This window comes from Penaeus japonicus, unplaced genomic scaffold (genome assembly GCF_977035675.1).
Source record: "Penaeus japonicus unplaced genomic scaffold, GWHDUDI00000001_assembly GWHDUDI00000025, whole genome shotgun sequence".
Lineage (NCBI taxonomy): Eukaryota > Metazoa > Arthropoda > Malacostraca > Decapoda > Penaeidae > Penaeus > Penaeus japonicus.
In genome coordinates, this window is record NW_028234427.1 from 30,050,780 (window position 1) to 30,063,279 (window position 12,500).

The 12,500-nt window shown below is 46.6% G+C and overlaps 1 protein-coding gene across 1 annotated transcript in view; it reads left to right on the forward strand.

The window, feature by feature from the left end:
- LOC122248853 (uncharacterized) overlaps positions 1–12,500 on the forward strand; it is a 54,522-nt gene that overhangs the window by 30,152 nt on the left and 11,870 nt on the right. The gene's annotated exons all lie outside the window — the stretch shown is intronic.

A 12,500-nucleotide genomic window follows, 5' to 3' on the forward strand; every position in this document is an offset into this window, starting at 1 on the left:
TGTATGTTGTTGTGTGTGTGTATGTAAGTATGTATGTATGTATATATATGCCATATACATATATATTTATTTAAATATATATATATATATATATATACATTTTTTTATATATATATATATATTATTATATATTATACATTTACATATACATAACATATATGTATATTTTTTTATATATATTATATATATCTTATATATATAGATATATATAATATATGTGTGTTGTGTGTGTGGTGTGCTGTGTGAGGTGTGTGTGTGTGTGTGTATGTATGTATGTATGTATGGTATATATATATATAGACTGTATATATATATATATATATACTATATGTATATATATATATATAATGTATTAAAAGATCTATATATAATATCACATAATGTACACACACAGACTGTATATATTATATAATTATATATATATATTATATTTATTTATTTATGTATATATATATATATTATATATATTATATATTTATATATATGTAGTCACTATACATTTACACACATATATAATGCATATCACATACATATACACAATAATATACACATATATATATATATATATATATATATAACTATTATATATATTTTATATGTATATACTATATATATATATGTATATATATAATATATCTATAATATATATATATATATATATTATATATATATATTATATATATATATTAAATATACATATATATATATATATGTATAAAATAATATATATATAATATATATATATAATATAACATTATATCTATTATATAAAAATATTCTATAAAACATATATATATATATATATATATATGTATACATATATATATATATACATATATGTTATTTTACTGATCTACACATAAAGACTTCAAATCCGAACGCAGAATCCAACTTTTCGAGATAATTGCCTTGTTACTTACTTGTTACTTTTTTTTTTTTTTTTTTTTTTTTATTTTTCCTTTTTTTTTTTTTTTTTTTGAGGGAGGGAGGGAGTGGAGTTTTTAGCGTGTGGTTGAGATCTGTGCTGACACAACTAGTAATTATTTTTCGTACTTCGTTGCCAAACTTGGGTTGAGGTCTAATTCGTATCTATCAAATGTTGAAGTTATGAAGAAGTTATTATTATTGTTATAACTGTTATTATTATTGTTATCATCTTTATTATTATTATCGTTGTTATAATCATTGTATTATTAATTATTATATTATTATCATTTATTTTATCTTTGTTATTATTTTTATCATTATTATCATTATCATTATTGTTATTATTGGTGTTGGTGGCATATTATTATCATTATTATGTGACTATAGGTATTATTACTGTTAACGGTATTTAGATATGTTACAGAGACACCTTTCCACCTCTAGGTTTCTGTGCCAGACTTGTTTCAGTCCCCCCCCTCCCCCCCTCACCCCGCCCCCCATCTGCTCAAACACCTATCCACCTACTTCATTTCTCGGGCTTGTCACTGCCTGACACGTCCCCCCCACCCCCTCCTCCTACCTTCCTCCCTACCTCCTAACCTCCCTCAAGAAGGCTTCACGGAGAAGAAGAAGGGGAGCAAGAGGGAGAAGTTGGAGGGAATGAGGGGGGGGGGGTCGACGAAGGTGACGATGGGAGCATAGGAGTACGACGGAATGAGTGGACGGCTATGTGGCAAGCACCAACCGCCGCAAAAGAGGGTGAAAGCCTTCCGGACCCGCGTTACCCCCCCCCCGGTGCTTGAACACCAGTCTCCTCCAAGGAGCCTTCTCCTCCTTGCCTCCTATTTCTTTCCATCGTTTTTTTTTTTTACTCCGAATTTTTTCTTCTTTTTTTGTTCCTCCTAATTTTTTGCATCCTAGTTCAGAAGACCTCCCTTAATTATCTATTCCTTCTCTTATTCCCTCCCCCCCCCTCCTCCCCCTCTTTTTCCCTCCTTCCTTCTGCCCCCATCTATTACCCCCTTCTCCCCTCTCCTCCTCCTTCTCCTTCTTCTTCTTCTCCTCCTCCTCCTCCTCCTCCTCCTCCTCCTCCTCATCCCTCTCCCTCTCCCTCTCCTCTTCTCACCCTCATCCTCCTCCTCTCCCTCTCCCTCTCCCTCTCCCTCTCCCTCTCCCTCCCTCCCTCCCTCTCCCTCCCTCCCTCGCTCCCTGCCTCCCTCCTTCCCTCCCTCCCTCCTTCTACCCCCATCGCTTACCCCCTTCTCTCTCCTCCTCCTCCCTCCTCCTCTCCCTTCCCCCCGCCGTGTCTCCCCCCCCCCTCCCCCAACTTTCTCCCCGACAACCCACGTGCTTCTACATATTTCTCATTAATATGTAAATTGAGTAACAGGGGAGTTTGGACAGAATCCTTGCATTTTATTTTATTTTCTTACCTGAAAAAAATGAGTTCACCATCGAGTGCTGTGGCTTTGGGTAACCTTAAACGCGCATAGAAGCCGCGCAAGCAAGTGTAAACAAGAGAAACGGGTGTTTATAAGCGACGGGGTCTGCCCTCTAGCGGTTCCCACACGCGCTGAATCTTCAAGTAATTGTTGAGTAGTTCTTGCCTATTCCGTTCGAGTTGGAGAATTTATTCTCTCTCTCTCTCTCTCTTTCTCTCTCTTATTCTCTCTCGTTCTCTCTTTATCTCTCTTATTCTCTCTCTCCCTCTCTCTCTCTCTCTCTCTCTCTCTCTCTCTCTCTCGTCCGCCCTCTCCTCATCTCTACTCTCTCTCATCTCTCTCTCTCGTCTCTCCTGCGCTCTCCTCTCTCTCTAGTCTAAAAGTTTGGTCTCTATCCCTCTCACTCTCTCCCTCTCTCTCACACTCTCTCTCTCTCTCTCTCTTCCTCTCTCTCTCTCTCTTATTTTTCTCTCTCTCTCTCTCTCTCTCTCCCTCTCTCGACTCTCGCGATCTCTCTCGATCTCTCTCGCTCATCATCTCTCTCCGCTCTCTCTCCTCTCACTCCTCTCGTCTCTCTCTCTTCGCTCTTAGTCGTCCGTCTCCGTCTCTTCTCTCCGCTCTCTCTCTCTCTCTCTTCTCTCTCCTCCTCGTTCTCCTCTCTCTCTCTCTCGTCATCTCTCTCTCTCTGTCTCCTCTCTCTCTCTCTCATACTTCTCGGATCCTCATCTTATGTCACTCTCACTCTCGTCTGCTCTCTCTCTTATTCGATCTCTCAGGCTCTCCTCGAGCATAGGATTATCTCTCTCTCTTCGACGATCGAGAGCTCTCAATAGCTCACTCTAACTCTCTTCGTTATATCTCTCTCTACGTACGCAATCTCTTCCGACGCGATTTTATCTCTCTCTCTCACTCTCTCTCACCTCTCCACTCTATCGGTCTCTCTCTCCTCTCTCTCTCTCTCCTCTCTTCTCATCTCTCCTCTCTCCCTCTCTCTCCCTACTTCTCTCTCTCTCCTCCTCTCTCTCTCTCTCTCTCTGATTAGTCTCTCTCCTCTCTCTCTCTCTCCTCTGTCTCTCTCTCTCTCTATCTCTTCCCTCTCTCCTCCTCTCGCTCTTATTCCTCCTTCTCTCTTCTCTCTCCTCTCTCTCTCTCTCTCTCTCTTCTCTGCTCTCTCTCTTATTCTCGCCTCTTCTCTCTCTCTCTCTCTCTCTCTCCTCTCGTCTCTATCTCTCTCCTCAGCTCTCTCCTCTCTCATCTCCTCATCTCTCCCTCTCTCCTCGCCGCGTCTCTCTCTCTCTCTCTCCTTCTCTCTCTCCTCTCCCTCTCTCTCTCTTCTCGATCTCTCAGCCTCTTATTCTCTCTCGTCTCCGCTCTCTCTCTCTATTCTCCTCTCTCTCTCCACTCTTTATTCTCTCTCTCTCTCTCTCATCTCTCTCTCTCCCTTGTCCTCTCAGCAGCCTAGCGCGCTCCTCTCATCGCACGCTCTCTCGTATTCTCCTTCTCTTCTATTCTTAGCTCTCATCATCTCTCTCTCTCTAGATCTCTCTCTCTCTCTCTCTCTCTCTCTCTTCGTCTCTCTCTCATCTCTCTCTCTCTTCTCGTGCCTCCTCTCCCTCCTCTCTCTCTCTCTCCTCTCACTTCTCTCTCCGCTCTTCTTCTCTCTCTCTCCTCCTTCTCTCTCTCTCGTCGCCATTCTCTCATCTCGATCTCTCTCTCCTCTCTCTCTCATCCTTAGTTCTCTCTCTCTCGCGTCATCTTATTCTCTCTCTCTCTCTTATTATCTTTCTCTCTCTTTATTAGCTCGCCAAGATTCTCTCTCTCTCTCTCGCCTCTCCGCTCTCTCTCTCTCTCTCTCTCTCATCCTCTCTCTCTCTCGCTCTCTCTCTCGCTCATCTTCTCTCTCTCTCTCTCCTGCTCTCTCTTAGTCTCTCTCTCTCTCTCTGATCTCTCACTCTCTCTTATGCTCCTCTCTCTCTCTCTCTCTCCACTCTATCACTCCAGCTCTCGCTCATCTCTCTCTCTCTCTCTCTCTCTCTCTCTCTCTCTCTCTCTCTCTCTCTCTCTCTCTCTCTCTCTCTCTCTCTCTCGCTTGCTCCATTCCCCTCCTATTTATCGGCGTCTGCCTGTCTTTCCGTATCTGTCCGTGTCTCTGCATCACGGTAGCGCGAAGCCGGCCGATGTATGTTTCGCGCCGTGGTCGCCCGTCCGGGCTTGCACCGCGCGCAGGTGTAATCGGGGGGGCGGTGACGTTTTAGCGGCGCGCCGCTTTCGTGCCTGATCGTATTGGGACAAGGCCTGGGGGGCGTTTGTTTTTCCCGACGCACACATCTGTCTCTCTGCGAACAGGACGCCTTTCTTTTGATTTTTTCCCCCCGTGTTTTTTTTTTTTTTTTTTTCTATTTTCGTTGCTTCCTTTCACTGCGTCTTGTTTTTTTTTTTTTTTTTTTTCTTCGTGTTTTGTTCGATTTTTATTGTTATCCTGTTGCTTCATTGTCCTTTTGCTGCTGTGCTTTATAATGCTTTCCTTCTTTTCCCCGTGGCTTTCTTTATGGCGCGACGCTGTAGTGTAGTGTATTCGCGGACAAAATATTTCGCGAAGGATTGTCAATCGACACGAAGATTATGTAACTTCCGAAATACATAGCTTCGTTTACAATATATTCCACTGTATTTATCTCCCTTAATTGCCTTTTGTATCGTTGTAATTTATTGTAATGACCCATATTTTTTGCATTTTATTCGCTGGAATCTCCTGCTAACGGTACACAGAATTAAGATCCCCGGGAGCTTGTGTGCAGATACCACCCCGCCAAATGTCACGATAACATACCATAGCATTCATCTGACTCAGGTACGGGACTGAGTCAGACTCACGGCGCTCACCTCGCGCAACGCCGCCTTCGGGTTCATGAGGGAGTAGCATGAGTCGTGCATGACCTCTGGATGGACATGGGTAATATGAGTAAGTCGATCTTTTAATTGTAGGTCGTTTTCCATGATTTATAAGGCACCTTTTTTTTTTTTTTTTTTTTTTTTTTACCCGACGGATCGTTAGATTGTTAAGAGTAATGATAATGTCGTTAAGTCATTATAGGAGAACACAATTTCACTCTTATTATTTGGCTGGACTGGCGCGAGGTGATTAAAGGCTTTTGATATAACGCTGCGTGTCTCTTCGAATTAGTTATGTTGTTAAAGTGTAACGGATTAATGAAGGAACAGTCATATCCGTACTGAAAAAAAAAATCGTTAAGTGCAACCTTGCAATAACATGTCTGTCTCTCCTTGATGATTGAAATGCCGCGATGGCGTCACGGTGCCATACATCCATCTATTGCCCAAGTGCCATCGCAGACCTTGGCCCAGTGACACTCTGGATCATGCAGGTAGTGAGAGGTGTGTGCATGGCTGAGCGAGCGCGCGTGCCACCGCATATTTAATCGAGTCGATGCATTTCTCACGCTGGCGTCGCAATGCTCTCTGAGGTGATTCAATTTTGCTTCTTTTTTTTATATTCCTTTTTTTTTACCTCCTAGCTTCTGTCTCGTTCGTTATCGGACATTGGAAAGCATTTCTCAGTGTCTCTCGCCCCCGCAATTTCAGCCCCGAAACTATGATTTATTTCCGGGATATTATGAGGAGGCGCAAAGTTAATCATAATTAAACTTTATATTACCGAGCTCTCGCCGTCCCCGGGGAGTGTGCGGGAGTGCCACGTGTCGCAGTTTGACACCCTGCTGTGGTGCCACCTCTGCTCCTGCTCCTGGAACTCTGATTGAAGAACTTTGCAGCTTTATCCCTGCAGTTTGCAATTGCGAGCGGCGGCGGAATCGTCACCTTCCCGCCCTTGACGAGCCAGGACATCAAGGGAACGTCCCTGTGACAAGAGGAGGGAGGGAGGGAGGGAGGGAGGGAGGGAAGAAGTGTGTCTGTGTGTATGAGAGGGAAAAAAAGAAAGAAAGGCAGAGAGAGAGAGACAGACAGACAGACAGACAGACAGAAAGAGAGAGAGAGTAGAGGGGGGAGGGTGATGGTTATGGCAGGGGGGTGGAAGAGAAGGAGATAGAGATGTGAGTAGTTAGAAATAGTTAAAGAAGAAGAAAATTAGGTGAGAAAAGATACCCAGAGAAGTGCGTGTTTGTGTTGTTATTTTTCTTGAGAAGTCGTTAGTTTTTTTTGTTATGCGTTGTTGTAGGGTTTTACAATTTTGTTAGGTTCTCTGTTTGTTGGCTGTGTATCGTGGTGAGGAGATGAGAAAATCTAAGAAAGAAAGGCACCCACACAGAACAACAGCTTGAGAGTGGGGAGAGCGACAGGAGAGGGGAGAGTAGAGGGATGTCTGAGGAGGGGAGGAGAGAGAGAGGTGAGGAAGAGCGATGAGGGAGGGGAAGAGAGGAGAGGAGAAGGGGAAGCGAGAGGCCGAGGAGGAGAGAGGAAGAGAGACACGAGGAGAGAGAGAGAGAGAGAAATATAGAATAGCATAGAGAGAGAGAGAGAGAGAGAGAGAGAGAGAGAGAGAGAGAGAGAGAGAGAGAGAGAAAGATAGAGAGAGGTGCCGCCCTCCTTTGGACGTGTTAATTGAACCCGCTCGGTCGATCATGATCATTTATTTCATTCCAAGAGAATTATTCTCGTTGCAACTGTCACAACTTTTCTTCTCTACGCGGGATTAAACTTCTTTTCTTTATGATGTACAAAACTCAGGGCGCCAGAATGATTGAACTTCGAGCTTGCAGATTCTTCGCCATATGGTCCTTGGTTGCAGAACTCTCCTTTGTTTGTATTGCACATTATTGCTACCTCAAGAGCCTGTTACTTAGAATGATATCGTATACTTATGCAATGCAACCGTTTCAGCGGCGTTGCATCGAGTTTTAAGACGTGCGTACTAGTCGTGTATCGCCGTGTATCCTTGCTGTTAAAATTGTGGACTCACTACCTACCACCACCAGCTGTTAACAGTTCCAGAGGCATCAAGTTTATAGTGTGTGGATTACGAATGGTGCAGTTCGGATGATCTGTGGGATGAGAGAACCACACACTGTGGTCACTTCTCGAATTCCGATAGCGCACGTGGTACATATAGAGCCATTATTACGTACCAACAATACGTTTAGGGTGTACACGGCACCCCTTCCTGTCCCCTCTCCCCTCCTCTCCCCTCTCCCTCCCCTCCTCTCTCCCTTCCCCTATTCCTCACCCCCCCCCACCACCCCAAGGTCTGTAGGAATGTAAACGCGGTTGATTTTAGACCTTATTTGTCCGGATCGAGATTTATGCAAATTGCTTAATGGCTCCGTCAGGTTAGACGCGGCGGGAAGTGCTATACGGAGCGCTCCAGCGGCCGCCGATATAGCCCCGAGCTGAAAACTATTGGGGAAACTTGCGCCGCGAAACAGCATCACTTTTCTTACCCCCTTTTTCCCCCTTTTTTTCAGAGGGGAAGGGTTGTTATTCTCTCTAGTGGGCAGATATTGGACGAGAGAAAAGGCTGTTACGGTTATAGGGAAAGCCAGGCAAAGCTCTTTCACGGGGAATGTATGGGGGGCTTTGTGCGTGTGTGTTTTGTTTTTGTATATTTATTCATTTTTACTTGGTTTCTGTGTTCTCTCTCTCTCTCTCTATCTATTCATCTATCTATCTCTTTCTCTCTCTCTCTCAATCTCTATCTCTCTCTCTCTCTCGCTCTTTCTCTTTCTCTTTCTTTCTTTCTCTCTCTCTCTCTCTCTCTCTCTCTCTCTCTCTCTCTCTCTCTCTCTCTCTCTCTCCCTCTCTCGCGCTGTCTCCTCTTCCTCTCTCTCTCCGGTTCTCTCTCTCCCTCTGCTCTCTCTCTGCTCTCTTCTCCCTCTCCTCCCTCTCATCCCTATCTTTTCTCTCTCGCTCTCCCCCCCTCTCTCTCTATCTCTCTCTCTCGTCTCTCGGTCTCTCTCTGCTCTCACTCATCTCTCGTCTCCCGTCCTCTCTCTCTCTCTCACGATCCTTTCTCTCTCAGTCCTCTGTCGTTGCGTATCTGCTACTTTCTGTTCTGTATGGCGTGCGTAGCGTGGGTTGGTGGGTCTACTGCTGTGTGGGTGGTGTGCGAGCTTGTGCGTGGCGTGGGTTGGCTTGCTCGGGTTCTCTTGGTTGCAGGGATCGATCTTTTGTCGGTGATTTTTTGTGTTGTTGATCTATCCTCTCTCTCTCTCTCGGGGCTCTCTATCGCTCTCCTCGTCGCACCTCTCTCTCTCTCTTCCTCTCTCTACTCTCCTCTCTCTCTCTCTCCTCTCTCTCTCTCTCTCGACGCATTTCTCATATACCTCTCTCTCTCTCTCTATCCTCAATCCTCTCTCTCCTCTCTCTCTCTCCTCCTTCTCTGCCCTCTCACCCTCCTCCTCCTCTCTCTCCTGCTCCTCTTCCCCCCCTCTCTATCCTTCCTCTATCGTTAATCTGTCTCTCTTCTCTGTCTCTCTCTCGCTCTTTCTCTCTCTCCTCTCTCTCTCAGTCATTCGCGCCTTCCTCTCTCCTTACCATCTCTCTCCTCTCTCTACTCCCTTCTCTCTCTCTCTCTCATCTCTCCTTCTCTCCTTCGTCTCCCTCTCTCTCTCTCTCTCTTCTCTCTCTTCTCTCTTTCTTCTTCCTTTCTTCCCCTTCTCCCTCTCCTTCTCCTCCCCCCCCTCTCTCTCTCTATCTATCTATCTTCCATTCTCCCCTTTTTTTTTTTCCTCTCTCTCTCTCTGGCATCCCTCTCTCTCTCTCTCTCTCTCCTCCTCCTCTCCTTTCTCTCTCTCTCTCTCTCTACTCATCTCTCTCCTCTCTCTCTCGCCCCCACCCCTCTCTCTCTCTCTCTCTCTCTCTCACCCTCTCTCTCTCTCACCCTCCTCATCTCTCTCTCTCTCTCTCTCCTCTCTCCTCCCTCCCTCCCTCCCTCCCTCTCTCTCTCTCTCTCTCTCTCTCTCTCTCTCTCTCTCTCACCTGCCCCCCTTCTCTCTAGAATGTAAATAAAGCGTAAAACAGGCCAGACACACCGTGCGGAAGCTGAGTAAACGACGTAACAATCAGGTGCACAGATGTCAGCCAGGGTCCAACTTGTTATTCCAGTTGATGTCAGACATGTGTGGTGCTTGCTTGCACGTGTCGCACCCTGGGTTATCTCTGTATTGGTCGTTTTACCTGAGAGTAGAGAGAAGGAGGAAGTAGAAGGAGAGGGAGAGGGGGTGAGAGGGAGGAGTAGAGGAAGAGGGGGTGAGAGGGAGAGGGGGAAGGAGGAGGAGGTGGGGGGATTCAGAACACCTGTGCTAATCTCCCCAAACATCTGCTCTAGCACTTGGGTCTCGCACCTGCTCCCTCCGCCCCGCCTCCCCCACCCTCACCCCCCTTAGCATGATGGGATCGAGGCCCGGATTACATCATGCTCGAATCCGATCGTCTCGTGGTTTTCGGTTGCATTGTTGCACGTGGACGCGAAGCCCAAGCGACTGTGCAATCGGCGGAGGAATCTGACCTTGGAGTAGCAGCCGACGCGACTCCTTTGCGCTAATGACCGCCGCGCCAACACCTCCGCCGCCAGCCATTAGCCACCCACCTCCTCTTCCTCCTCCTCCTCCTCTTCCTCCTCCTCCTCCTCTTCCTCCTCCTCCTCCTCTTTTCCTCCTCCTCCTCCTCCTCCTCCTCTTCTTCTTTCTCCTCCTCCTCCTTTCCTACCACCCCTCCTCCTTCATCCTCTTCTCCCTCCTCCCTCCTCCTCCCCTCCTCTCCTCCTCCTCTTCTTCCTCCTCCTCCTTCTTCTCTTCTCCTCCTCCTCCTCCTCTTCCTCCTCCTCGTCCCCCCTCCCTCCTCCTCCTCCTCCTCCTCCTCCTCCTTTTCCTTCTTCTTCTCCTCTTCCTCCTCCTCCTCCTCCTCTTCTTCCTCTTCTTCCTCCTCCTCCTCTTCCTCCTCCTCCTCCTACTCCTCCTACTCCTTCTCCTTCTTCTTCTCTTCCTCCTCCTCTTCCTCCTCCTCCTCCTCCTCCTTCCCCCTCCTCCTCCTCCTCCTCCTCCTCCTCCTCCTCCTCCTCCTCCTTCTCCTCCTCTTCTTCCTCTTCCTCCTCCTCCTCCTCCTCCTCCTCCTCTTCCTCTCCTCCTCCTCCTCCTCCTTCCCCCTCTTCCTCCTCCTCTTCCTCCTCCTCTTCCTCCCGAACCCCCTCGCTTTCCTTCCTCGCCCTTTGACTACCCTTCTTTTCTTTCCGCTCTTCCCTCCTCTGCCCCTCCCTTCCCTACTACCCCTCCTCCTTCATTCGCTCGCCCCCCCCCCCTATCCCCAGCCCCTCCATCCCGTACTTTCTTAAAGACTCCCCCTCAACCCCCACTTTCCCTTCTCGCCTTCCTTCTTCTTCTTCCCGCTATTTCTCCTCCCCGTCCTCCCCCTACCCCACTTCCCCCTATCCTCTCCACTCCCCTTTTTCTTCCCTCCCCCCTCCCCCTCCCCCCTACCCCTCCCTCCCTCCCTCCCCCCACGTTCGGCAAAAAGAGCTCCTTGCATTAAACCACCTCATTACCGTGACCCTTGCCACGCTCGTCACTCCAGCCCCTATTACTAGCAGCCTTCCGTGCCTTGCAACGTGAAGGCATTGCACTCGACAACAACGCATCGCCACCCCGCTGCAACATCCATGCCTCCGCCTGCAATGCCCCATCGCTACGGGCGAATCCGTATCTGAATTTAAGATCAGCGGCTGAGATCTTATTGTTCCCTTATTCCACGCCTCGCTCTACCCCTCGTCCTCCCCTCTCCCCTCCCCTCACACACACAAACACACACACACACACACACACACACACACACACACACACACACACACACACACGTCAATTCCACACAAACACACACACACACACAAACACACACACACACACACACACACACACACACACACACACACACACACACACACACACACACACACACACACACACACACACACACACATCAATTCCACACACACACACACACACACACACACACACACACACACACACACACACACACACACACACACACACACACACACACACACACACACACACACACACACACACACACACACACATCAATTCCACACACACACACACAAGAACATACCAGTCCGTGTAGTGAGGTGAGGGTAAGTGATTCCTGTCATGCCGTCATTAGAATTGTTGATGACGTGTTGGGTCGACCACATACCTGTTGATGTTAGCATAAACGACCGTCCAAGGCTGCTGGCGCTGTTCTTGTTGTCGTTGTGGGATCTTGAGGCGACTGACAATGGCTGGTGTTGGAGGTTTTGTTCTTGGCTGGGAGCTGTGGCGGCCTTTGCGACTGCCCACTGGGTCTCTGATCAGATGTGTTTCTCTGTTTCTCTCGCTCTCTCGTTCTACTTTTTTTTTCTTTCTTTCTCTCTCTCTTTCTCTATTTTGCTCTCTCTCTCTTTCGCGTTCTACTTTTTTCTCTCACTTTCTCTCTTTTCCTCTGTCTCTCTCGTTCTACTTTTTTCTCTCAATTTTTATCTTTTCCTCTCTCTCTCTCTTTCTCTTAATGTCTTTTCCTCTCTCTCTTTTTTGTCTTTCCCCTGCCCCCCCCCCCCTCTCTCTCTCTCTCTCTTTCCATCTCTACTTCTCCTTCTTTTGTTTCATATTCGCGCCGATTCATTATTTAACAAAATTGTGTTTTATTATAGTCTATATCTCTTCAATTTCAAAATGGTCCCACACTCTCTTATATTGCCGGCACATGTGTGTGAAACCCCCCAGTAAAGCGTTGTAAAATCATTAAACATCTTTTACCTTTCGTTTTTTTTTTCATGTTGAATTTCTTTCGTATATAAAATGCGAAAGAAAGGAAGAGAGGAGGACAAGTAAAAAGAAGAGGAAAAGGAATTGGAGAGGTGGAGAGATAGAGGGAAGGAGAGAGACGTGGTTGAGAGATACTCAGACAGAGACAGCCAAGAAAGAGAATTAGTAACTTTGACTGGTATGTCTTATGTCTGAATTCTATTTGATTTTACATTTCCTTTATACATTGATACACATGTGTCTTTGTAAAGTCAAGGCCGACGTATCTTTTATTCTCACGGGCGCTTTTGAGATACGCTACATTTGAAGGGTTTATGGATATATGCATACACACACACACACA